This window comes from Chiloscyllium punctatum, chromosome 6 (genome assembly GCF_047496795.1).
Source record: "Chiloscyllium punctatum isolate Juve2018m chromosome 6, sChiPun1.3, whole genome shotgun sequence".
Lineage (NCBI taxonomy): Eukaryota > Metazoa > Chordata > Chondrichthyes > Orectolobiformes > Hemiscylliidae > Chiloscyllium > Chiloscyllium punctatum.
This window is the reverse complement of record NC_092744.1, coordinates 50,843,241-50,869,951: the sequence shown is the minus strand read 5'-3', so window position 1 is coordinate 50,869,951 and position 26,711 is coordinate 50,843,241. Positions and strand designations below refer to the sequence as shown.

Sequence of the window (26,711 nt, the reverse complement as noted above, 5' to 3'; positions counted from 1 at the left end):
AGATCCTTTCCCTCAGTACCTTCTCCAGCAACTTTCCCACCACTGATGTCAGGCTCACTTGTCTGTAGTTACCTGGAATATCCCAGTACCCTTTTTGTACAGGGGGACAACATGAGCAACCTTCCAGTCCTCCAGCACCTCACCTGTGTTTAAGGATGCCACAAAAATATCCGTCTGGGCCCCAGCTATTTCCTTTCTTGCCTCCCTCAGCAAACTGGGATAGATCCCATCTGGTCCTGGGGATTTGTCCACCTTAATAACCTCTAGCCTACCCAACATATCTTCCATACTTATGTCAACGTGACTCAGACTAATCAAACTTCTATCTCTAATCTCAACATTTATCATGTTCCTCTCCTCAGTGAACACTGATGCAAAGTAATCATTCAGAATCTCACCCATTCTTTCAGGTTCGACACACAGCCTTTCTTCATTGTCCTTTTGTGGACAAATTCTTTCTCTAGTTATTCACTTGCTTCTTATATAAGAATAAAACGCTTTGGGATTCTCCTTAATTCTGCTCGCTAAAGCTATTTCATGAGCCCTTTTAGCCCACTTGATTCCTCGTTTAAGACTGGTCCTACTCTTCCAATATTCCTGCAGGCCCATTCTGTTCTTAGCTGCCTGGACCTTATGTACACTTCGCTTTTCCTCTTGGCTAGTCGTACAATTGCTCCTGTCATGTACGGTTTACAAATCTTGCCTTTCCTATCCTTTGCCTTCAATGGGACATGCCTATCCTGCACTATCTTTAACCTGTCTTTGAAAGCCTCCCACATATCAAATGTGGACTTCCCTTCAAACAGCTGTGTCCAATCCACATTTCCCAGCTCCTGCCTAATTTTGATAAAATTGGCCTTGGCTCAGTTTAGTACTCTTCCCTTAAGATCACCCTCATCTTTTGTCTATGAGTATTCTAAAACTTGCAGAATTGTGGTCACTGTTCCCAAAGAAATCCCCCACCGCAACTTCTACCACCTGTCCTGGCTCATTCCCCAGTACCAGATCCAATATGGCCCCTTCCCTCATCGGACTATTGACGTACTGCTCTAGAAAACCCTCCTGGACGCTTCTTACAAATTCTACCCCATCCACACCTCTGACGCTACGTGTATCCCAGTCAATGTTGGGAAAATTAAAATCTCCCATCACTATTACCGATTGCCTCTACATCTTTCCATAATCTGTTTACCTATTTGTTCTTCTACTTCACGCTCACTGCAGTACAGCCCCAACAACATAACTGCACCCTTCTTATTTCTCAGCTCCACCAATAATATCTCACTACCCAAGCCCTCCATAGTGTTCTCCTTTAGCACAGCCATGATATCATCCCTGGCCAGTATTGCAACTCCACCTCCCCTTTTACGTCCCTCCCTGACCTGTCTGAACATCTATATCCTGGAACATTTAGTTGCCAATCATGCCCTTCCTTCAACCAGGCAACAATCCAAGCCCTAAGTTCATTTGCCTTACATCATACTCCTAGCATTAAAGTAAATGCACTTGCAGACCAGCAGTTCTTTTACATTCATCTACTCTCTGCCTACTCTTCCACTTATTAATGCTATCTTCATGATTCTTATCGTCTCCAGTTTTCACCTCACTGTGTACTTGTCTTCTCTTTTGGTTCCCAGCCCCCTGCCACATTAGTTTAAAACCTCCCCAACAGCTGTCGCAAAAACTCCCCCAAGGACATTGGTCCCAGTCTGGTTCAGATGTAGACTGTTCATTTTGTAACAGTCCCACCTTCCCCAGAACTGGTCCCAATGCGTGGGAGAGATTACGGTGGGGGCAAAGCGATCAAAAGCCTTCCCTTACCCACATCCATTGACCATTCCTCTTTGTTTTGAGTAAAAGCTCCACCCAGAGTGGTGTAGCACAGAATGAGGCTATTCAGCTCATGGCGGGGGGTGGGGAAAAGGGGTATTGCTGGCCCTTGTTTTAGCAGGTTGACCAACTGTTGTTTACATTTGCAATGTGGCTAGCATGGACTGATTGGACTGAAGGATCTGTTTCTGTGCTATGTGACTCTATGAATGTGATTGGGAGAAACTGAAGGGATGCTAATATGTGGGAGTTGCTGGCAGAAGCTTGAGCATGGGATGTAATGGACATGGTACTTGGAGGTGGATGGTATAACATGACTGATGCTGGTGAGATATTCACATAAGTGAGGGATGGTGGGTTTGAGAAAGAGAGGAGTTGTAAAGAGTAGATTTTATTTGTCATTTCTATCATATACAACTCACACAGTAAAAAAATGAGACAGCATTCCTCCAGGACTAAGGATGCTACATGGACAGCAGAAACTACATGATCATACCATGGATGGCATAAAGTGCCTAAGAAATCCAAAACATGCAAATTACAGTGTAACAAAGTTTTGGAACCGGGGGGGGATCTGTACCATTGGGAAAGTCTCCACCTGAACCGCTCAGGTACCAATGTTCTAGCAAGGAGGATAAATAAGGTGGTCAGTAGGACTTTAAACTTCTGAGTTGGGGGGAAGGAAAAGTGAAAGCGACATGGATATGGAAAGATAAGCGGCAGGATAGCATATGTGCAGGCAGATTTAAACTTGAGACAGACTGGGAATGCAGCAAAAAGGAAGGATAACTTAGGACACCTTATGACTTCCAATATCTCTAATGATAAGAAAGTTAGCATTAAGGCACTTTACCTGAATGCTCGTAGCATTCATAACAAAGCAGACGAACTAATGGCACAGATCATCGTGAATGATTATGATGTGGTAGGCATCACAGAGACGTGGTTACAGGGGGGTCAGGACTGGCAGTTAAACATCCAAGGGTTTTCAACTTATCGAAAAGACAGGGAGGTGGGCAGAGTGGGTGGGGTTGCCTTGTTAGTGAAGAACAAAATTAAATCTATGGCGCTGAATGACATAGCATCGGATGATGTGGAGTCTGTGTGGGTGGAATCGAGGAACCACAAAGGCAAAAAAACCATAGTGGGAGTTATGTACAGACCTCCTAACAGTGGTCAGGACCAGGGGCGCAACATGTACTGGGAAATAGAGAAGGCATGTCAGAAAAGCAAGGTCACAGTGATCATGGGAGACTTCAATATGCAGGTGGACTGGGTAAATAATGTTGCCAGTGGATCCAAAGAAAGGGAATTCATGGAATACTTACAGGATTGCTTTTTGGAACAGCTTGTCATGGAGCCTACAAGGGAGCAGGTTATTCTGGACCTAGTGCTTTGTAATGAATCAGACTTTATAAAAAAATCTTAAAAGTAAGGGAACACTTAGGAAGCAGCGATCATAATATGGTAGAGTTCAGTCTGCAGTTTGAAAGAGAGAAGGCAAAATCAGATGTAATGGTGTTACAGTTGAATAAAGGTAATTATGAGGGCATGAGAGAGGAACTGACGAAAATAGACTGGAAGTAGAGCCTAGCAGGGAAGACAGTAGAGCAAAAATGGCAGGAATTTGTGGGTAAAATTGAGGACACTGTACAGAGGTTCATCCCCAAGAAGAGAAAGATTATCCGGGGAGGGATTAGACAGCCATGGCTGACAAAGGAAGTCAGGAAATCTATCAAAGAAAAAGAGAGATCCTATAAAGTGGCCAAGACCACTGGGAAATCAGAAGATTGGGAAGGCTACAAAAACAAACTGAGGATAACAAAGAGAGAAATAAGGAAGGAGAGGATCAAATATGAAGGTAGGCTAGCCAGTAATATTAGAAATGATAGTAAAAGTTTCTTTCAATACATAAGAAACAAATGACAGGCAAGAGTAGACATTGGGCCACTTCAAACTGATGCTGGAAGCCTAGTGATGGGAGATAAGGAAATAGCAGGAGAACTTAATAAATACTTTGCATCAGTCTTCACAGTGGAAGACATGAGTGATATCCTAACAATTAAAGGGAGTCAGGGGGCTGAGTTGAGTATGGTTGCCATTACAAAAGAGAAAGTACTAGAAAAGCTAAAAGGCCTTAAAATTGATAAATCTCCTGGCCCTGATGGGTTACATCCTAGAGTTCTGAGGGAGGTGGCTGAGGAAATAGCGGAGGTGTTGGTTGAGATCTTTCAAAAGTCACTGGAGTCAGGGAAAGTCCCGGATGATTGGAAGATCGCTGTTGTAACCCCCTTGTTCAAGAAAGGATCGAGGCAAAAGATGGAAAATTTTAGGCCAATTAGCCTAACCTTGGGTTGTTGGTAAAATTCTAGAATCCATCATTAAAGATGAGGTTTCTAAATTCTTGGAAGAGCAGAGTCTGATTAGAACAAGTCAACATGGATTTAGTAAGGGGAGGTCATGCCTGACAAACCTGTTAGAGTTCTTTGAAGAGGTGACAAGTAGGTTAGACCGGGGAAACCCAGTGGATGTGGTCTACCTAGACTTCCAAAAGGCCTTTGATAAGGTGCCACAAGGGAGGCTGCTGAGCAAGGTGAGGGCCCGTGGTGTTTGAGGTGAGCTACTGGTATGGATTGAGGATTGGCTGTCTGACAGAACGCAGAGAGTTGGGATAAAAGGTTCTTTTTCGGAATAGCAGCTGGTGACAAGCGGTGTCCCACAGGGTTCAGTGTTGGGGCTGCAGCTGTTCACATTGTATATTAATGATGTGGATGAAGGGACTGGGGGCATTCTAGCAAAGTTTGCTGATGATACAAAGTTAGGTGGACAGGCAGGTAGTACTGAGGAAGTGGGGAGGCTGCAGAAGGATCTAGACAGTTTGGAGGAGTGGTCCAGGAAATGGCTGATGGAATTCAATGTGAGCAAATGCGAGGTCTTGCATTTTGGAAAAAAGAATAGAAGCATGGACTATTTTCTAAACGGTGAGAAAATTCGTAAAGCCAAAGTACAGAGGGATCTGGGAGTGCTAGTCGAGGATTCTCTAAAGGTAAACATGCAGGTTGAGTCCGTGATTAAGAAAGCGAATGCAATGTTGTCAATTATCTCAAGAGGGTTGGAATATAAAAGTACCGTTGTGCTACTGAGACTTTATAAAGCTCTGGTTAGGCCCCATTTAGAGTACTGTGTCCAATTTTGGTCCCCACACCTCAGGAAGGACATACTGGCACTGGAGCGTGTCCAGCGGAGATTCACACGGATGATCCCTGGAATGGTAGATCTAACATATGAGGAACGGCTGAGGATCCTGGGATTGTATTCATTGAAGTTTAGAAGATTAAGGGGAGATCTAATAGAAACTTACAAGATAATACATGGCTTGGAGAGGGTGGACACTAGGAAATTGTTTCCGTTAGGCGAGGAGACTAGGACCCGTGGGCACAGCCTTAGAATTAGAGGGGGTGAATTCAGAACAGAAATGCGGAGACATTTCTTCAGCCAGAGAGTGGTGGGCCTGTGGAATTCATTGCCGCGGAGTGTAGTGGAGGCTGGGACGCTAAATGTCTTCAAGGCAGAAATTGATAAATTCTTGATGTCACAAGGAATTTAGGGCTTTTGGAGAATGCGGGTAAGTGGAGTTGAAATGTCCATCAGCCATGATTGAATGGTGGAATGGAATCGATGGGCCGAATGGCCTTACTTCCGCTCCTATGTCTTATAGTCTTATGGTCTTAAAGAGAATGATAATTAACAGACACTATTCTAGTATCAATTCAAAGTTGTGCAAAGAATTCCAGGTGGAAAAAAGTCCGATCGTACAGCGTTAAGGAGGCTGATGGCTTGGGAGGCTGAAGTCAACAGCCATCTCTTTTGTTTTGTCCATGTTCACAGACGGCTTGTTGGCTCTGCATAAGTCCATTAGCTGCTGAAATTCCTCTCTTTTTGCTGACTCATCGTTCCTGCTGATGAGACCTACTACTGTCGTGTCATCAGTGAAATTGATGATGTAATTCAACCTGTGCATCTCTGCACAGTCATGTGCCAGCAGGGTGAACGGTAGTGGACTGAGCACACTGCCCTGGGGACCCCCTGTGCTCAGTGTGATGGTATTGGAGATGCTGTTCCCAATCTGGACTGACTGAGCTCTCCCAGTCAGCAAGTCCAGGATCCAGTTACAAAGGGAGGTATTTAGGCCCAATAGTCTCAGCTTTCCAATCAGGTGATGAGGAATGATAGACTTCAGTTCTGCATTTAACACTATGAACAGCAACCTGATGTAGGTGTCCTTCTCCAGGTGGGTAAGGGCCAGATGGAGGGTGGTGGAAATGGCATCATCAGTTGAGCGGTTGGGACGATACGCAAACTGCAGGGTGTCCAGTGAGGGAGGCAGTAGGGTCTTAAAATACCTCATCATGTGTCCATGGGAGATGTATGTGGAAGAAGTTATGCAGTTGTGTGATTTGCTCCAATTTTGATGACACCACATCTGTGCTCCTCCCAGACTCCAACATGACTGCCCTATAAATTTGCCTATTATGCCACATTTTGCAAAAAGGAAAAAAGCTGTCTGGTGTCTAGGATAAAACACTTCCCATCCAGGCCTGAAGTGGGCCTCTGGGCAAAAAGCCAATTTATACGACCGGTCCAAGAAAACATGGGATGTTTGACCACCCTCTGTGTTATTCCCAAGAATAAACAAATACTGATGCTAACATTACTCCTTTCATTGCCTCAAAATGGCTTCAGAGGCCTTTACAGCTACTGAGATACTTTGGGAGCATGCTTACTGTTGTAAGTAACCTTCCCTAGGGTTGGGTGGGGCAAGTCCAGAACTAGAGGGCATAGATTTCGGGTGAGAGGGGAAAGATATAAAAGAGACCTAAGGAGCAACCTTTTCATGCAGAGGGTGGTACGTGTATGGAATGAGCTGCCAAAGGAAGTGGTGGAGGAGGTGAGTACAATTGCGACATTTAAAAGGCATCTGGATGGGTATACGAATAGGAGGGGTTTGGAGGGAATATGGGCCGGGTGCTGGCAGGTGGGACTAGATTGGGTTAGGATATCTGGTCGGCGTGGACAAGTTGGACTGAAGGGTCTGTTTCCGTGTTGTACATCTCTATAACTCTATAAATGTGAACCCCTCCCTCCTACACCATCCCTCAAGCCACATGTTCATCTTGCCCTATTTTTTATTTCTACGCTGGCTAGCACGTGGCACTGTTAGTAATCCCGAGATCGGTACCTTTGAGGTTCTCCTCTTTAACTTCTCTCCGAGCTCCCTGAATTCTTCTTTCAGGACCTCATCTTGTTTTTTACTTATATTGTTGGTGCCTATATGCAATAAGCCCAGTGGCTGTTCACCCTCCTCTTTTAGAATGCCCTGCAGCCGATCAGTGACATTCCTGACCCGAGCACCTGGGAGGCAACATACCATCTGGGAGTCCCACAGAACTGCCTATCTACTCCCCTTACAGTAGAATCCCCTATGACTATGGCCCTACGAGTCTTTTTCACGCCCTTCTGAGCAGCAGTGTCTGCCATGGTGCCATGATCTTGGCAACTGCTGCCCACCCCTGGTGAGCCATCTTCCTCAACAGTATCCAAAACAGTATACCTGTTTTGGAGAGAGATGACCGCAGGGGACACCTGCACTGCCTTCCTACTCTTTTTTGCATTTTGGTCACCCATTCACTGCCTCCCTCAGCAATTCTAACCTGCGGTGTGACCAGTTCACTAAGCGTGCTATCCACGATCTCCTCAGCATCGCAGATGCTCCATAGTGAGTCCATCCGCAGCTCCAGAGCCGTCATGCGGTCAAACAAGAGCTGCAGCTGGACACACTTCTTGCAAGTGTAAGAGTCAGGATCGTCAGCCACGTTCCTGAGCTCCCACATCAAGCAAGAGGCACATGTCATGGGTCTGACGTCCCCTGCCATTGTAAGCTTAGCTTTATATCAACTAACTAAAACCAAACAATGCCTTAAATATATGAAAAAGAAAGAAAAAGAAACAAAATAAAAGTCTTAATTTTAGGAAGTTCAGTGGAATGTTCTACCAATTACCTCTCAACCAGTGATTGACAACTGTTTGTTTCTGAAACTAGTTGACATCCTTTATCTACCTCAGTAGCTTGAGGTCAACATGATTGTGCATGCTCAAAAATGACAACTCTCCTGCAGTGTTGGTATTACAGAGTTACTTTGCTTTTGATTATTATTCCATCTGGGCATGTAGCTACATCTCTTTAGGCTATATCTTCTGCTTGTTCGACCATGGTGTTTGATCTCATAGGACAGTGACTCACTATATCATTGAAGAATTCATGAACCTTAGCAATCTTTGAGGGTGGATTTAATAACTTAACTGGGAGTCCACTTCCATTACATCTAAATTTCGTTTTGAGGCTTTATTTGTGACTAATGAAGTAAATAAATTGTAAAAAGCTCTTTTGACAGTAACTTCTGTTAGAATTAATAAAGCAGTTTAATTCTATCAGTTGATTTGCTAGTATGGGTGGTATGTGCAAAATTAGAGCATCACATAAGAACAGACCTTTTGGATGCAAGATGCAAAACTCCAATATGTTTGATCTATGCTTAAAATGACAATACCATGACAGTTTTGCTAAATAAGTGGACAATATTTAAGTGTTTAGCTTGAAAATATATAGCTGCTGATCCAATTGATGCAGATCAGTATATCAGCAATTAGGCTCAGCAAATAATGGAAAAAGACATATTGTTCTAAATCATTCTGAGGTCAGCGTTCACCAATGTATTGTTTTTCAAAGAGGAGGCTTTTGTATATTATGGTGAGACGGTTGGATAAGTGGTTTCTGCTGCTAGTTCATAGTCTAACAGAGCAACTTAAAGGGATATTTAGTAAACTCTTAAATTCAACTATTATTCTCAGCAAATGGACAAAAGAAAATAAAACAATATTTCAAAGTAAAGTTTCACAGGTTTCAGATTCTGGGCTGTTAGTTCAATGAATGGAGCTTTAATTGATTTGCTAATAGAACCATGGAGGGTTTTTCTCTTTGTCCTCCCATGGATTATGTACAATTGTTGTCAGTAGACTATTTATGAATTCAAATAAATTTACCACATTGCTCAATACTTGTCATGTTAGTGCAAATGTTTTAGATTTGAATACTATTATTCCAATTTGTCTTACCAACAAATGGTATCTGCATTGAATTTTCTTTTTTGAGAAGTACCAGTCGTCTGGTTGCATTTATACAAACTTAACTTTAGATGGAATAAAAGCAAAGTTCCAAGAAAGTCAGCATGTCTGGAGAGAGAAACAGAGGTTTGAATCTTAGCAGAAATTGGCTCGGGTTCACTTCTGGTGATCTTCAGGGAGGGTTTCTTGCCATGAGTCCCTGTGAGTTTTATTGTGGGGAAAATCACCAGCCTGGGAGTCAGACTCCGGGTTCAACAACAGAGTTTATCGTACAAAGAAACACCGGAGCTCTGGGAAGAGAAAGACACCAACAGCACGGTGTCAGCTGCGATTTTTCTCTCAACCCAGAGCACATATCAAGATACTTTTACACATTTTGAGATATAATAGGTCAGTGATGAGGTAATTGTCTCTGCAACATAGTTTGTTGTAAACATTGCCAGTTTCAATGTCTGTGCGGAAGTGCATTGCTGTAGTAATGGGCACTAATCACTCTTCCTGAAAAGGACAACTACTGCAGCCTATTAGCACTTTGTATTGAGTCCGTATCAAACTGCTAGCATTCCTATCAAAGGTGTTAGCTGGACCCAGACACCTCGGTGGGTAGTATACACTACTCATGCGTTTTCTGTCCCCCACACACCTTTAAACTAATCAACTAGGTTGTGAGTGCATTGTGCTGACATTCTGGTGGCTCCAGGCAGTATCTGTGTTTGCTCTGTGTTCTCTCTCCACCTTTTATGTCAGGTAGCCAACTTGTAGTTCAGCGGCCATCTTGTGTGCCTAGTGTCATCTTGCCCTGTGCAATCTCCCACTTCATACCCTCCCCTTTGTAGTCAAGGAGACGACTTTGGAGATCTCCCGCAGACCACCCAATTTACATGTAGAGATAGATCATCTACTCCTCCCAAGGGGTAACACAGAGTGCCAATTTCATTGGAGGCTCTTCCATGGTGACACTCGCTGCTGGCACAGGTCTCGTCAGTAGCGCCTTACAGCAGTGCTTTAAACACCCAAGGCCCACACAGAATACCAGCATGACTGCAATGAGGAGAACTGTCCCGTGTGCCAAATAGGGTCCCCAAGATTTACCGATCAACCAATTTAGCCAGCTGTCTGTAATTGGTGCTCCCTATCAGAAATTATGTAGCTGGGCTTGGACCTTCTTGATGGCTTCTATAATGTTATAAGTGTCATCAATAACATGGATGATACAATTGTCACTAATAATTGTAACTCCCCTTGCTCTGCTAATTGATAATCCACTGCATAATTGTCTGCTGTGTGTAGAGTCTGAGTTCAGCCAACTCTGTATTAACTGCTTCCAAAGCTTTTGAGGTTTCTGAGATAGTCAGGCCACATACAAGGTAATTTGGGTTTTTAGTGCTGATGACCCCTGCTGTGCCCCCCCAATGATAGAGATCCCAAGAGTCCATATCCCACTGATGACCCCAAAGTGGTGGGGACCTGCCAGTCAGCACAGAACTCCTGACTGATGGAGCAGGTCTGGAGTATCCGTCACATTAATCTCCTTAAATAGAAAAACAAATCCCTTCGCCGCTCTGTAACATACATTGTCCTGTCCTTCCATCTGTCTGTCCACACATGTTGCCCCGATTCCCCGGGTGTTCCCCCCAGCAAGTAAGTATTGAAAGGGTATGTCCATGTGGCAGAGCTGACATGGGTGCCATTGCACTGACCACATATGAATTGTCTGCCTGCGGTCACATTGAAGCATGCCTGCTCACTGCAGGTGCAGATAAACTGTCCCCTGGTGACTATACAGTGCTGATAAGTGCACTGTGTCTGGCTGCATGAGTCATTTTATGGAACCAAGGCATAAACACTTCCCCATCCCTGCCCTGTGAAACAGTGGGTAATTATCGAGTTTTAAATGGATTTTTCCTTTCCCTAGGCTGGGGGGCCTGGTCCCATGGGCCAGTGATCCTGCCCAGCTGCACACATCTTCCCTGGAGTCCCCGTTTGTATTTTCCTATGCGCCCTTTACACGGCGCTCCCGAGGTGTCTACTGTGTACAAGTCGCGAGGGGTTCACACTGGGGTGGCCACAAATGGGGATTCTACTGATCACGCCAGTGGGTAGCAGACAGATCGGTTCCCATGCAAACTTAGGTGGGTTTTGTAGAAGAAGTTATCTTCGAATCCTGACATGCTCCCAACAGTCGCAACACTTAAACACAATAAAATACATACAGGTATATACATTTTGCAGTTAAATAATGTTATCAGTCAAAGTCTTTGTTTTCATCAGGAGGTGCAGTCGTGCTTCTGTGTGGTTTGTTCTGTTGTGTTTTTGGGATTCCACCTGGGTTGACCGTCTTGTCCGCCATTCCTGTCTGCACCTGGGGAATGGTCAATGCCATTAGTTTGGTCACAGGAATCTTTTTAAATGGTTTTAGTTGGGTCCAGTGCTTCCATGTGCCTTTTCCTTTAATATCTGTGCAGGCACAGATGCCCCCATTTATTACCATGTTGTATGGCCCATTCCATTTTGGGGCGAAGCCTGGTTTGTCGGGCAGTGCTCGCACCAAGTCGCAGCCTCCTGCTGCTGGGATCTCAGGGCAGATTTTGAGTTCCCCTGCCTTATCCTTTTTGTCCTGACTATCAATTACAGATTTCCGCATCCCTTTCAATTGGACACTTAATTCTATTACATACTACTGAAGTTTGTCTTTTAGTGGACCCACATCAGTGCCACCTGTAATTATTGTCTCTGGAAAGTGCATTGCTTGCCTGGTCATCAATTCATATGGCGTTAGCCCGGTTGCCTGATTCGTGATGGTTCTTAATTTCATTAGTATAGCTGGCAGCACTTCAGCCCATGTTCTGCCTGTGGTTTTCATAGCCTTTGCTAAAGTATTTTTGAGCGTTCTATTCAATCTCTCTACCATCCCTGAGCTTGGGGGTTGGGGGGGGGGGGGGGGGGGGGGGGGGGAGGTGATGGGGAATGTGAAATGTTTGTCTAATGCCGAGTAATTGGCGGACAGTCTTCTTGGCCTTGCCTGTAAAATGCGTTCCTTGGTCAGAGTCGATCTGGAGTGGTACCCCCCCCCCCCCCCCCCCCCCCCCCCGACTCCTCAGGATTACCTCATCCACTAACATTCTGGCTACAGTGGTTGCAGTGAAGCTTTTGTTCAGAAATGCCTCTAACCACTGGGTGAATTGGTCTATGATGACCGGCTAGTACGTTTTCCCATCAGAAGGTGGTAATGGCTCTGTGAAATCTATCTGAAGGTATTCCCAGGGTGCCCTAGGTCTGGGCTGGTGTCCCATCCTAACTTTTATGGGTCTTCCTGGGTTATGTTGTGCACAAACCATGCATCTGCAGTAGCACTTGGTCACGTCCCTTCCCATTCCCTTCCACCACCACTGTCTCCTAAGGCTTGCTATCATGGACTCTTTAGCTGTATAGGAGAGCCCATGATACAGTTCAAGCAGTGTGTTCTGTGTACACGATGGTGCAACCACCTTGTCTGCTCGCCTCGAGACAGAATCCTACCTTTGAATCCCCCCTGCAGTTTCCATTGCTCTCTCTCATTTTGGATAGTGTTTTTTGCTAAATTAATAGTGGCTATTGCAACCTCGTTAATGGCTTCTTGTTCTAGGGTTTTCTGAGCTGCTCGGTCTGCTGCCTGGTTTTCTTTGAATATTAGTCAACTTGGACTCTCTTTTGCTGGCTCCTTTTTGATGGGCTTTTATTTTTATTACTGCAGCCTCTTTTTGCTGTTCACTGGCATGCAATAGTGCCTGAATTCTTAATTGGTGTCTGATAGGGATTCCCCCATGCAGTGGTGCACCCTCTTCTACCCCATGCTACCATGTAATCATGGACTACACTGACAGCATATTGACTGTCTGTTTTTCCTTTTGCTAGTTCCAGTGCTTTGGTAAGTGCTACCAGTTCTGCTACTTGTGCAGGCTGACTTCCATCAATCCTTCTGGTCATAACTGTTTCTAACATCATTTATCTCAGCCCATCTGTTCAGGGCGACCCTGCTACATATTTTCATGACCCTCCACAAAGAGGGTCTCCTGGTCTGTGTCTCGGTGGGAATCCTTTACTCTCTCCCTATCTTCATCCCCATCTATATTCCCACAGTTGTGTGGTTCCCCTGTGTCTAGAATTCTCCTAGCTGGGTTTTCTCCCATATCCCTAACTATTAACACGGACTGACTTGAGGGGTAAAAGAACTGCCTCCCACTTTGCCCTTCTCATATTGGAGCTGGCCCTCAGTTTCCATGTGTTTAGCATCTCTAATAGGGTATCTTTAGTGTTGAGGATGTCATTCCCTGTCATTAGTATGGGCTCGCTAACCCTAACAGCCTAAGTGGCACAGTCTAAGGCTGCAATGCACCTGGGCAACCCGGTGACCACTGGCCCTTCTATTGTTGAGAAGTACCCTATGGGCCTTCTCCTGCTACCGTGGTCTTAGGTGACTTCTGTGGAGTAAAACCCTCTCTCATTATTACAGTGGATGTGAAAATCTTTGCTGGGATCTGGTAGCCCTAGCCTGGGGGCTGATATGAGTCGAGTTTTAAGCTGACTGTATGCCTCCTCCTGTTCTGGCCCCCAGGTTACAGGTTCCAAGGTGGGCTTGCCTCCTTTAATTAATCTCCGATTCAGTTCAGCCAATTTTGCGAACACTGGTATAAAGCTGTGACTGTAACTGAATAGCCCCAAGATCTTTCTGACTCCCCTGGCAGTGGCAGGACATGGCATCAGTTGGATTGCCTTCTTGAGGTTGTTGGGCATTTCTTTGAGTCCCTGGGATAGAGGGTGTCCCAGGTATAAGACTTGTGTTTTGCCAATTTGTGCCTTTGTCGGGCTAGCTTTTAACCCTGTAATACCAATTCCTGTAATACGAGATGTAAAGCTTCCTGGTGTCCTGACTTGGACTCTGAGGCAATTAGGATATCATCTCCTTATTGGAGGGCAGTGCTACCTCTGGTAAATCTATTCAGAATGTCGCTCATCACATTGTGAAAAATAATGGGGCTGTTGTGGAACCATTGTGGCAGGTGAGTTCACATATACTGCCTGTCCCTTACTGTAAAAATGAATTTATTCTGGGACTCGAGGTGTAACGGGATAGACCAGAACCCATTGATTCTGTCTAAAACAGTAAAAATCTTGTGTTTGGGGGTCAAGCTGTTCAAAGTGGTGGAGGGGTCAGCTACAATGGGGTGCAATTTTGCAGGTGACCTTATTTAGTCTTGTATAATCAATGGTGAGCCTGTAGCTCCCATCAGGCTTTATTACTAGCCATGTCGGGGAATGAGTTGTACTTGTGGTTGCTTTCAAGCTTCCCTGTTTCAGTAGTCCTTCCACGGTCTCTACAACTGCATTTTCTGCTTTGGGTTTTATTGGGTATTGCCGGTGGGGTTTATGCTCTGGTCCGGGAACCTTTATTGGGTCTATGTTAAGTAGACCTGTATCTAACTTTGTTTCTGCCCATGCTCCAGGGATGGAGGTGCAGATGGCTCCGAATCCCCCCTGTTTCAAGGTTCCAATCTCAGTCTTTTGACTGTTCTGTCTGTGCCAAATCAATTTCCCTTTTGAACAATTGATTGTGGGAACATTTCTGAGCACCCTCTGGATTTCTTCTTTAAGATTGGTGAAGGGGGCCTGCGGGGCATCTATCTCAGCTGTAAGGGCAACAGCATCCTCCCCTCAAGTCTTGGACTGCTGTGGCATCGGGTCTACCAGCTATCTGTCTCCACTTGTCCACTGGGCAAGCTGCCCAGACCAGCTGGTGTATGCCTCTTAGGTGTAGTTGGTGCCCTACCCATACACTATCCAGGTCTTCTCAGAACTTGGTGTTTGCAAGGGGTTGTAATTTGCCCAGGGAGGCCATAATTTGCTGTCTCCCCCCTGGGGTGAAGGGTTTATAATTCGCTTTGAGCTGTGAGTCTGTTCCTCCTCTAGTAATGGGCGCTAAGTTATACTCTTGCAAGGTTCGTCAAACAGAGGGAGCAGTTGGTCCCTACTGGATGGTTTTGTTGAAGGGGAGAGAGTCAATCTCCTTCTCCTCTTGTACTTTTTCTAATCTTTGTTCTAGCTCCTTTATCCTATCCTCCAGCTCCTCAATTTGTTCTTGGCCTTTTTTCCACTTGCTAAGAGAGGCATCTACTTGTTCAGTTAGGCCTGCTAATTGGTACACTAACATTACTCCTATCTTTGTACTTTTATTCCATTTCTGTTTATCTATCCACTCTCTCTGTTGTGCTAATGTCTGGGATGAATCCCAACTACTTTTCTTTGTTTGCTCTGTCAGCCCTTTTGTGTCTGCCTTCCCTTGTATTTCTCAATAAAGGAACCTGCAGTATCCCCCTTAAAACTTTGATCTGCCATTTAGCAGATTTTGTACCCCCGGATACCACTAACAGTAAAGTGTTCCTAACCAGTGGGGATTTCTCTACCCCTGGCCAATAATACTGTCCCCGCACTGTCTGTCCGGCCATAGCAACTTCCGAGCAAGGTGTGCTCTCTACCGGTGGGACTTGTCTACCCTCCCGGGTACCTACCGGTTGGCTGGGAATGCTGGCTGTCCTATATATTGGGACTCCTCAATCCCCCCCCCCCCCAATCCCCACAAACCCCTCCCAATAGGCCCAGAAACCTCCGTCTAGCCTGGTGTGCTGTCTACCAGTCGTACTCTTTACCCTCCCAGCTACTGCTACTATTCAGGCTCTATTCTACCATGGGCTGACAGGGTATCAGAGTTACCGTGTCTACGCTCTTTACTTTGGTAACGTGTGCTCAACTAAGGTTTGGCTTTTGGTCAGAGTGATCAGCTCCTCTTCCTCATCACATTGGAAATTACAAATATAAACAGCACCCAACGTTTAACTTAAACTCTAACTGGACTCTGCGTTGTTCACCCCTACAGAGTCCAATGTTACCTGACTTTGCTACTACTCCTGGTGCCCTTGGTGCCTCAATTCCCACTTCCAATCCCAACCTTCGCTTGGGGGTGCAGTGGACTACCCCTCTTAGCAACCTTAGGGCAGGGTCTTTGAGATAGGCACAACTTTGTCCTCTGGCTGTTTCAGCACAAGCAACAGTTTCTTACGACACTTATTCTCTACAGATGCGCAGTTAATTTTTTTTTTATTCAGTATTGCAGCAAGTTAGACATTACAATTGGTATACCTTTTAAACTGTGTCTTTGGCCCAGTCTGACCCTTCCCATTTGCAGGTACAAATTGGTTCTTACTTTGGCTTCCCGATCGTGGCCTTCGACCAGGGCAACAGTAGTAAGAACCCTGCTCACAGCGCCAATTGTTGTGGGGAAAATCACTAGCCTTGGAGACAGAGTCGGGGTTCAACGACAGAGTTTATTGTACAAGGTAATACTGGAGCTCCAGAGAGAGAGAGAGAGAGAGAGACACCAGCAGCACAGTGGTCAGCTGCGATTCTTCTCTCAACCTGGAGCACATGTCAAGATACTTTTATATATTTTGTAATATCATTAGTCAGTGATGAGGTTATTGTCTCTGTAACATAGCTTGTTTGTTGTAAACATTGCAGAATTGCTGGTAGTTTCGATGCAGTCATTGTCAGTTCCAGCACAGCCATTTTTAATTTCAACGTGGTCATTGTCAGTTTCAGCGCAGACATTGTCAGTTTCAATGTCTGCATGGAAGTGCATTGCTGTAGTAATGGGCGCTAATTGCTCTTCCTGTGAAGGACGATTACTGCAGCCCTGGCTATTAGCACTTTGTATTGAGCCTATATCAAACTGTTAGCATTTCTGTCAAAGGTGTTGGCTGGACCCAGACACCTTGGCGGGCAGTACAGAGGAACCTCGATTATCTGAATATCAGTTATCCAAATATCGGATTATCCAAAGGGATCTCAAGTTCCTGACAGAAGCATAAAGTTGAAGAGCTGCTTGAACCCTGATTGCATCTTTTGTTTACAGGTACAATGATTAAAAACAAACTTTGCTCACTGGAATGCCACCAAGAACAGTCTTGGACAGTCCAGACACTGTCTCCAATTGACTGACCTCCCGCCCTCTGTCTCTCCCCCCACTCTTTCTCTGGAGTTCTACACAGGGTGTACCCTAAACCCCCCTTCCCTAGATAATCTCTCTAACATTGTCCTGTACAGGGCAGAGGTGGAACCTGTCAAAAAGGTATATGTGTGGCTGTGTGTGTATGTGTGCTATTTGGAGACTTACCCACAAAGGAGCAGCAGTCTTACTGTTGGTACAGTCCTGCTGCCCCGCAGAGTGGTGCGGGGGGGGGGGTGGAGGTTGCGGACGGAGGGGGGGGTGTGGACTGGTTGGGGGTGGACGGGCTGTGGGGTTGGGGAGGTGATTTTGGATGGAGTTGGGGGGCGGGGTGGGAGCAGATGGAGTTGGGGTGGGCGGGGTGTGACTGGATGGGGTTGGGGGTGGGGGTGGGGGTGGGAACAGACGGGTTTGGGGGGCTGAGGGGTGCGGGGTGGGAGCAGATGAAGTTGGGGGCAATGTCTCGCACGCAGTGTGCTTTTGCCTAGTCTCCTGAACAGGGAATAGACTTCACAAAAAACTCCAAGCCCCAGAGGAAATCAATTAACAGAATAATCAATTATCCAAATGAAATAGTGCCCGCCCATCTCGTTTGGTTAATCGAGGTTCCTCTGTATATGCTACTCATGTGTATTCTCTCCCCCACCCACCTTAAACGAATCAACTAGATTGTGAGTGTATTGTGCTGACATTCTGGTGACCCCAGGCAGTTATCTGTGTTTGCTCTGCTGTCTCTCTCCATATTGTGGTCTGGTGGCCATCTTGTGTATCAGGTGGCCAACTTATGGTTCAGCAGCCATCTTGTATGTCCATGTGCCTAGTGTCATCCTGCCCCGTGCCATCTCCCACTTCAGTTTTCTCACTCTGTCTTCATGTCTCTATGGCACCTTTGTCATCATTTTCTGTTACTCACCACAGGCAGAATTACTGGTCACTTCTGGGACCACACTCAAAATGTCTGATCAGGAACCGTTGGAGTCAATTTTGCTGGTATTTGAAAGTTTTAATTTCATTATGTTACAAGTACAGAGATAGAAAAACTGATTTGGTTCTGCTATCTGTGACATCTGATATTTGCATAGTGCAAGTCTTACTTGACACTTGTCAGCCAAGCTTGGATATTGTCCAGGTTTTGCTGTGTTTGAACACGGACTGCTTCAGTATCTGTGGAGTCACAAATGGTGCATAACATTGTGCAATCATCAGCAAAGATCTCCACTCCTGACCTAATGACAGAATCACAGTGTTGTTGTGGCATAGAAGGAGGACGTTCAGTCCATTGTGCCTGCACCATCTCTTTAAATTGCTTTGATTTGATTTATTACTGCCATAGCTACTGAAATATAGTGAAAAGTATTGTTTGCTTGCCAACTGGACAAATCATATCTTACATAAGTACATTAAGATAATAGAACAGAACACAGAAAATAGTATTACAACTATCAATCCTAATATATGGGAGGTCCATTCATAAATATGATAACAGCGGAGAAGAAGGTATTCTTGAATCTGTTCTTCATGGGAGCATCATTATCTCGTGTTAATCTCCTGCCTTTACCCCGCAGCGTTGCACATTACTTCCATCTTAATAATAATCCAGTGCCCCTTTGAATGCATCAATTGGACTGGCCTCACCATGTTTCCAGGTCATGCATTTCATACTCTAAATACTCGCTGACTATAAAAGTTTTTTTTCACATTGCCCTTGCTCCATTTGTACTTTACATTAAATCTATGCCCTCTTATTCTTGTTGCTTTTTTTGAGTGGAAAGAGGAAACTTGGCACCCTGCTTTGCCAAGGAGGGCTTGGTGGCGAGGGAATGTTTTGCCTGTGGAGTGTGCCCTGAGATGTAGATGATTGGTGTCCAAGGTGGAGAGTCTAAAGAGTGAGAGGTGTGTCAGTAGGTCACCACTCTAATTTTCATGTTGGGAATTGTCACTATCAAATTTCTGTCCGCTGGAGGGAGAATAGGAAAATTCAAATGAATGAGGAGAGATCATTCAAGAGGAGAAAGTGAGGACTGCAGATGCTGGAGATCAGAGCTGAAAATGTGTTGCTGGAAAAGCGCAGCAGGTCAGGCAGCATCCAAGGTACAGGAGAATCGATGTTTTGGGCATCAGCCCTTCTTCAGGAATGAGGAAAGCATGTCCAGCAGGCTAAGATAAAAGGTAGGGAGGAGGGACTTGGGGGAGGGGCATTGGGAATGCGATAGGTGGAGGGAGGTCAAGGTGAGAGTGATCTGTGGTAGCGAGTCTGTTTGAGAACGTGGCTGAAGTGCTTCTGTGCAGAGGCGATGACCTGGGGTGTGCAGTGAGAGAGGAACTCACTGAAATCCTTGTAGAGGGAGGAAGAGAGCTTCTTCAAGGAAGGCATTCTTGTAAGAGGATTCGCAGTAGGTTAAAATCTTTGAGGAGAAAGTGAGGACTGCAGATGCTGGAGATCAGAGCTGAAAATGTGTTGCTGGAAAAGCGCAGCAGGTCAGGCAGCATCCAAGGAACAGGAGATGTCAACTCATGTTAATACATACAAATAGGCATCTCACCTCTCACTTGTGAGAGAACCTTTTCTCACCATTCAACATTTTGTTGGAAGATAGGATATTTTGCTGTCAACATCAGGGAACTCCCGATAGCCAGTATTACTTGATTTCTTCAACTTTCTTGTCATTACCTATATTGTTCAGGGCCTAGGTAGATTTTGCCCAGACTGAAATGCTTCAAGCCCAATATGACTGTTCTTTAAGGTTAGTGCACGTGTGCAATTGTGCACATTTACCACTGGATAGAGTTTCATGAATTTCAGAAGTACCTGGAATGCGCTGCCAGAACAGGTAGAACCAGATACAATAGCAACATTTAAGAGGCATTTTGACAGATACATGAGGAGGCAGGGATTAGAAAGATACAGATCATATAGAGACATAAGGGTTTTAGTTTTGAAAGGTGTCATGTGTCGGCACAGGGTTGGTGGGCTGAAATGTGCTGTACTGTTCTTTGTTCTTCATATATGCTAAAAGAAACTTGCCTTAGTCCAAAGCATACAACCACCTGATGAAGGAGCAGCGCTCCAAAAGCTAGTGCTTCCAATTAAACCTGTCGGATGATAACCTGGTGTTGTGTGATTTGTAACTTTGTTTGCATAGTTTTCTTTCCTGTCTCTCTTTGGGATCCATCTGCACCTATCCACTAATTCCTTCCTATCCCCCAGTCTCTGTCATCAGTGTAAACACCACCTTTTCCTCGCTACTATCAGTTCTGAAGAAGGGTTACCAGACTCAAAACATTAACCCGGCTTTCTTTCCACAGATGCTGCCAGACCTGCTGAGTTTCCTTAGCAATTTCTGTTTTTTTTTTCAGATTTTCATTACCTTCTTTGGTCACAAGGAATGTTGCTGTATGGAATTTCTTAGGCAGTTATTTTAATGTGCTAATTTCAGTGTAGTTTTGTAATACAAGACTTTTCCTTTCTGGAAGAAATCCTGCTGACATTATAAATATTTGAACTAAATTTCACAGTAATAATTCCTTTAGTATGAGCCTAAGAAATAGGAACTGCAATTAGTCATTTTGTCTGCTCCACAATTAAATAAGATCTTGACTGCTCTTCTAAACTTCCCTGCAGAAATACAATATCCTTTGATTCCCATAGTATACAAAAATGTGGTTCTCTCTGATTTGAATATACTTAATGACTAAATAACAGCAGTTTTGAATGGTAGAGACTTCCAAAGGTTCACAATTTTTTGATAGAAGTAATTTCTCCTCCCCTTTGCCTATGTAGCCAGTCCCTCAGTCGGTTATTTCATCTCTCGTTCTTGTAAACGTTAGGAATTGAAGACTTATTTGACTCAACCTCACTCTATAAGATTGTTGCCTTACTCTAAGTTCAGTCTCTCACATCTCTTATGTAACTATATTCTTCCTTAAGTGTGGAGATGAAATCTGTAAATGGTACTCCAGGTATTGTCTCTCATAGTCCTGTTAAATTTCAGTATGATTTCTTTACTCTGTAAGTCCAATCCCTTTGTAATAAAGACAAATATACCATTTGTTTTCCTACTTTGTCATTGCACCCGCATGCTAAATTTCTGTACTTATGTCTAAGGGCATCCAGATCCTTTTGAATATCAACATTTCCCAGTTTCTCTTTATTTAGAAAGAACTTCCGCTTAACTGCTTTTCCTACAGAAACGGTTCATATTTCTCCATATTAAATTAGCCATGTTCTTCTCAGCCCAGTTGCATTCATAAGTAGGGACCCATTCTCCCCAAACAAAAGAAATATGTTTCAGTATTCTGCCCTTTTTTTAAGTTACCTTTGAGCTACCAGACCATTTTGGCATCAATTTTCTTTTCATTGCACTTACAAATAGTGCAGCTATTGACGTGACTCATTGGGGTAATGTGCTGGAAATCAAGCCGTTCTATTTCCATAGTCATCACAAAGGTTAAGGATTTTAAGATAAGTGCACAATATTCCCCAATTGATTGGTTTTTCAGACTCAATTTGATAAAAAAAGTATAGACCAAGATTCTGCACTGATCAAGAATGACTATTTAGTACAAGTAATTAGACTGTATCTACAGGTAAACCATTGTAAAATGCCAGCGTATAACACTGCTAATTAAAATTTTAATCCCCTAATAAACTTCCTCTTACATACAGAAAGACTGACTGAAAGTAGCATGCTGCATGGTGGGCAGCCATCTTGCATTTGTGTAGCTGCTGTTGATGCATTGTTTTGATCGATAATACTGTCATTATTTTGTGAGGATTGTTTACATCAACTGCTAGTGTAGTGTGGTTAATGTTTAACTATTGTTTTTTGCATTTGATCTGAGTTGTACTCACCATTCAGTATTGTCCTCTATATAAGGCTTCTGGGCCTGGAAATGGCAATAGTCAGAATGTTTGTCATTTTCTCCTGTATTGGAAAGTTCTTCTAAGATTCTCGACCCCACATAATCCTGGACACTGGCAGTAATGATTCCATGTAGTTTTTTTTTGCTGCCCGATCCAGTTTCCCATTGCTGTTGGCCTTTGCTTTTTTTGACTGTCAGAGAGACCGGATTTTTGTTATAATATCACCAGTGAACTCAAACCAAGAAATTACACTTTGCTGTGTGACAGTCAGGATATATGGGGTGAGCAAAGTTTTACTCATTAAAAACTAGTTTCATGCAGTACCACTTTTTTTCTGGGTCAGTATTGAAGTAATCTTTGCCAATGCTATTTCTGTACACTTGAGAACGTAAATCATGTATTTGAAACACATTAATAGATCACAACTAGAGTACAGTGAAAAGTGTTGTCCTTTACTTAAGAAAGATATTGGAAGCAGTTTTCAGAAGGTTCACTAGTTTGATCCTGAGTAAAGACCTCTCCCTGAGGAGAGGTTGAGTATGTTGGGTCTATACCCATTGGCAGCAAGGCCAAGCTACATCAATGTGCTTTTCAACATTTGGGGTTATGAAGAAAAATAAATTCCATCACTTATCTTCAAGAGTTGAGCCATGGACTTTCCTCACCCTTCCACTTTGTCCAGCATGTCACACCTCCCTAGGGTCATCTTCAGTGGAGACAGCAGACAAATGACTTAGTGCTGGTGAGATTTTTATGTAGCCAAAGCACCAATCAGACTTTTGGGTCTTCATGGCTGATTCTGGTTTGGGGTTGCACATACACAAGAGACAGTGAGATCACTAATATCCAGAGATGACAACATAGTGAATGATTGGAGAGTCTTTTCAATCCCTACTGAGGAAAGAAAAGAAAGTCAGAACAATCCAGCTCCTCCATAGTTACCTTCCTGCTTCTATTCTCCCCACATTGGTTCCTCTCTGCTCACCTGCAAGCATTTGCAGCGTGGGCGGCACGGTGGCACAGTGGTTAGCACTGCTGCCTCACAGCGCCAGAGACCCGGGTTCAATTCCCACCTCAGGTGACTGCGTGGGTTTCCTCCGGGTGCTCCGGTTTCCTCCCACAGTCCAAAGATGTGCAGGTCAGGTGAATTGGCCATGCTAAATTGCCCGTAGTGTTAGGTAAGGGGTAAATGTAGGGGTATGGGTGGGTTGCGCTTCGGCGGGGCGGTGTGGACTTGTTGGGCCGAAGGGCCTGTTTCCACACTGTAAGTAATCTAATCTAATCATTTGGCTCAACTCACTAGCATTGTTCTTTGGCTTTCCACAGTAGAACTCCATTGTCGTACTCATCTCCTGGCTGGCACTGCATGGCTGTCTCATTAAAATATGTACATTAAAATAGTGAAGCCCACACATTCAGTATAAGGTGAATTGGCTTGCTGCCATTCTTTCAAGTAAAAATATCTTCTTGTTTGGTTTGATGACCTGAACAATTCCTCTTCAATATTTTAGATTAAATTCCCTCCAGTATAGAAAATGGCCCTTCTGCCCAACAAGTCCGCAGCGACCCTCCAAGAAGTAACCCACCCAGACCCATTCCCCTACATTTACTAAAGCACCTAACACTATGGGAAATTTAGTATGGCCAATTCACCTAACCTGCGCATGTTTTTGGATTGTGGCAGGAAATCCGAGCACCCGGAGGAAGCCCACGCAGACACGTGGAGAATGTGCAAGCTCCACACAGACAGTAGTCCGAGGTGGGAATCGAACCTGGGTCCCTGGCGCTGTGAGGCTGCAGTGCTAACCACTGAGCCACCATGTCACCCTTAAGCATTTCTTCACAAGCTTAAGCTCAGCCATTTATTTTACACGAGTCAACCCTTAAAATGTGTTTAATGGAATACAAATCTAATCCCTGCTTTGTTAGAAGAGAAACTGGATTTGCAGATACAAGGTTTTCTCATCGCACAGTTACTGAAAATAATCACTTCTCTCTGCAGATATCCCCTGTTACAGTCTCAGAAAGTGCATTACTGACATTAACCTTTGCACTCAGGGACATGTCTGGGTGATTTGCTATATTTCGTTGAATCACACTTTCCTTCCGCAAGCTGTCTCAATACATTTTTTTTTAACCCAGTTGGAACCATATTGCTGAACTGAAATGTCTACTCAAGTTTCACAAGTTCTGTGGTCACTGTTCTGTACATAGGTGACAGCAGTGGTATTAGTAATGCATCAACCATAGTTGTCTGAACAACATCTATTCTTTGTTGAAGTACCAATTGAATAATAGCTGAGGAACCTATTCAGGAGACTTAATTTTCATTAGGATTTATTGCTAGGAACTCTTTACCAGTGACATTTCCAGCAAGGCTGTTCTTATCCAATCATAATCAGATTTTTTTTCAGTATGATGGAAAGGGAGCTTGTGGATTATTTGTTTCACTAACAATGAACTCTGTGGTGCTCAGAGAATGAACCCTGACAATGTCATCCTTGGCAGCCTCCGGTTTCACAAAAGCAAACCATGCAAGAATCCTTTCCTGAAGCCATTGCAAGGGACACTTGAAAAGTTGCACACTCTTGATGCTTATATGAATTGTGATCATTACAGACGAGAAATCAAGTTAGAGGCATTTCCCTTATTTGGAAACTGTGGTATGCCTCAACAGCTTAATCATGAACATGGCATATTTCAATGGGAAGTTTGATTGTCCTAAATGCAAACAGGTGGGACAAGTTGTAGAAGCTAGTATAAATCATGGCAGGGTAATTGCATGTGACCCTGAGAAACTTGATGGTCTTTCAGAATGACAGAGAGACCTTTATTATGTGATGGAAGCAGAGACAAATGGAAAGCCAGTGCAGAAAATAAAGTTTTTTTTTTCATTTCCTATCTGGAAGAACTAAACTTTTTGATTCAAGGAACTGCAGCTGATCACATGCATGGTGTTTAGGAGTTGTCAGGCAGCTACTGAGTCTCTGGTTTGAGCCAAAACATTGGCTGGATTCATCCGGTGTTCAATTATTCTGTCGTTACAGTTGATTAGAGGCAAATCAGTATAAAGCCTCCAAACCATAACTCTCTCCTTCCAAGGTCTATCAAACATCATAGGAATACTGAAATACAGGGCGTAGTTTTTAAACTGCTCTGGTCCTGTGCTGTGAGGCACTCTAATTGAGGCTTTGTACAGTCACTATCCATCTCCTTGCAGAAGCTGTTTATATAGTAAGCAAAGAGAGGATAGAAAATGCTGAGCTGCACTGTTAACTAATTGCTATTAACTCAATACTGTACCACCTTTGGACCATTGTACATATGAGGGTTAAAGCACATCAGTTACTGCATTTAAGTAATGTTGTGTTGGGATTACTGGCTCCACCACTGTTTTCCATTCAAGGATCTTGATGGAGCATTGCTGAGACATGTCCACAGTGCTGACAAGCCTTTGATATGGATAGCAAATGCTATCACTTCAAGGCATAGAATACTTGAACTTGGCATGAGATTTCTACCTGATTTCAATATTGTATGCTTCTGCAATCACACATAATCAAGGTGTCAAGCATCAAGTGATACTGCCATTGCAGAAATAACAATGCAATAGAGAAAATTACATTAGTAATTGGGAAGGAGCTTTTATTTGCTTTGGAAAATGTAGAGTCGGTGCCAAAAAAGCCCTGCTCTCTTTTTCTGTTGCCAAGATCCATGACTTGCTTGGACATAGCCTTCAGTTTCCAATATCAAAAGTAGGAATTATCTGTTGTTTTTGCAACCTGGCAATTTTACTTGTGTGGAATTATTTCTGAACTACACCTGCTGTCCACATTTCAATGTCCGTGACTGTAAATGAATGTGTACATACTGCTGTGCTGAAGAGTTTGTCATTAAACAACATATGAAAGTTGGACTCTATAATATGAGGGACTTCACTTCAGTAGGGGTTATTTAGTGTAACACAATTCTTTCCAGTTAACTTCATAAATTATGTTTCTTTGCACATCACTGTTGAAGTGGCCAGGGACAACTTACTGGATCTTGAATTTCTATTTATTGACCAATGATGTTGAAGGTGATTAAAAATGGATCAATACAGCTAGCTTCATCAAATCACCTGTTCAATCTTCCTGTTGCACCTCAATATTGATTACATTTGTCTAATTTGCATGTAATGTAATATTTGTTTATATATCATGTGTGTTTTTACATTGTATCACTTAATATACAATTCTTATAAAATTTCTGAGTGGGTTTGGCACTGAAGTTTTACTTGTATGCTAGACATAAATGAATCAGCTATTTTAATTATCCCACGCTCTTATGTTACAATATTTTCTAACTTTATTACTATAGTTAGTCCAAGATTGACTCATCATAAAATTTGAAGCTACAGTGGGAATTAATGAAATTCTCTCATGGCAAGGACATAGTCAAATTATCCCTTGTTTTGGTCAGCTAAACAAAATGAAGGAAATCAAAATTCGGCTGATCTAAAATGCTTGCACGCTGTTATATTGCACTCAGTGTCAATTAATGATAATGATGTCAGTTGATATCAATTTATAGATTTTGTGCAATTGATATCAACTGATAGCTAAAAGATTATAAGTTGAATCTTGCACCTTTTTGGTTAAGTGGAAATTGTGTTGGGTCTTTTGGAGGGATTTGCGTCACAAGGTCCAGTGAGATTTCTGTCCGTATCATGCCAAACATGTCTCATTGATGCCTACCCACCCCATGGCATCTGGCTAGACTAATTGTAGCCTCATTTTACCATGAATCATTTCCTGA

General features: G+C 43.7%; 1 protein-coding gene across 6 annotated transcripts in view; it reads left to right on the top strand.

Moving 5' to 3' along the window:
- Positions 1–26,711, top strand: part of plch1 (phospholipase C, eta 1) — a 155,918-nt gene that overhangs the window by 22,896 nt on the left and 106,311 nt on the right. The window contains exon 1 of one of the 6 annotated variants that reach the window (XM_072572634.1): positions 16,254–16,382. The exons of the other annotated variants lie outside the window; for them this stretch is intronic. The gene's annotated coding sequence lies outside the window, so the exon portion shown is untranslated. Of the gene's footprint in view, positions 1–16,253; positions 16,383–26,711 lie in introns of those variants that run through there. 6 annotated transcript variants of the gene reach the window in all.